This window comes from Priapulus caudatus, unplaced genomic scaffold (assembly GCF_000485595.1).
Source record: "Priapulus caudatus unplaced genomic scaffold, Priapulus_caudatus-5.0.1 Scaffold323, whole genome shotgun sequence".
Taxonomy (NCBI): domain Eukaryota; kingdom Metazoa; phylum Priapulida; class Priapulimorpha; order Priapulimorphida; family Priapulidae; genus Priapulus; species Priapulus caudatus.
Window position 1 is genome coordinate 733,943 of NW_014577384.1, and position 1,537 is coordinate 735,479.

A 1,537-nucleotide genomic window follows, 5' to 3' on the forward strand; every position below is an offset into this window, starting at 1 on the left:
TATGTTCACTGCTGCTAAGTTCTTGAGTGTGTGTGTGTGTGTGTGTGTGTGTGTGTGTGTGTGTGTGTGTGTGTGTGTGTGTGTGTGTGTGTGGGTGTGTACACATGTGTGCGCTTGTCTATCTGTATCAAACTCTCTTTCCTCTCCTCTCCCCCTCTCTCTCTCTCGCTCTCGTTCTCTCGCTCTGTCTCTCCATTGCTCTCTCTCTCTCTATCTACTCCTCTCTCTCTATCGCTCTATCGCCCCTCTCTCTCTCTATCGCGCTCTATCTTTCCCTCTCTCCCGCGCGCGCGATCGCTCGCGTGGGAATCAACAGGCATTAATGGCAGAGCGTAATGCAGACATCAGCTATCAGCCATAAACGTCTTGTCGCGTGCTCGCCTGCGTGCCCTGATATATATATATACGTATAGCTCGTATATATATATAAATAGAACTGTGATGGAGATATTGAAGTACGAATTCACATCAAGTCACTAAAGTATACATCAGCCCTGGCAAAACAATAACCGATACTGAGTCTCGTATGGCCTGCAATATTTCGCGTATAACCATAGATATAGAATACAGATTCTGGATTCTGTTTTCTGTATCTGTATCTGGATCTGTATCTGTATCTGTTCAGAATCTGTATTCTATATCTCTGGTATAACGTCTGCACAGTGTGTACACTGAGATGTTTCGCTGGAAACTATAGCGCGCAACATAATATGTTGTCTGTCACACACAGTAGGCGTAGGCTCGCACGCTAGCTTACCGTAATAGGTAACGCGAGATTACGTAGGTGTCCAAACAACCGAGACTTGGCTAAGCCGCCATAAGGGAAGGGGAGAAGAAGAGAAAGTCGCGGGGGCAGAGGAGGGCGAGCGAGATGCGGTGCAAAGACAACAGGTGTGCGTGTAGGCAGAGAGTTCACTTGCGGAAGCAACAGAGATCATGTGCGCGGACATGAGAGACAGAGAGAGGGGGAGAGATAGAGAGAAATAATGGGGAAGAGAGAGGGGAACGATACAGGGAGAGAGAGAGATTAAGATCAATCTGCGTGATGACGTGACAACGCCATGAACCCGCAACTGGGCACGATTCCATTTCGTTATTGAGTATCACACGTGGAGCGCAATCGACTATCAGCATTATGCACGGACGCGCCTTACGCTCGCCGTTATACCTTCAATTACCACCTTCTGGAATAGATCGCGAGTTCAGATCACGGAGCCTTTAAACGAGCGGCCGTCGTAACCTATGACGGTGGCGTTTACAAATGCATTTTACAAAAGAGGCAGATGCGAATAATGGTATACGCGTTCAGTGTCGTAGAATGCAATCTGATGTGGTGGGATGGAAGGCAATAAGACTAGGAGGTGTACGCGTGAGTGTTGATGTCAGTCGACAGAGTTGAAAGATTGTTGAAGCTTTTACACGATTGTGACCTTTCCACGCTCGTCTCCTAGTATTCTTACAAAGACCTCTGGGTCGGGCGACCGTGTATAACGCGTAGTAAACTCAATATTATATTACATATTTTAACTGATTGATT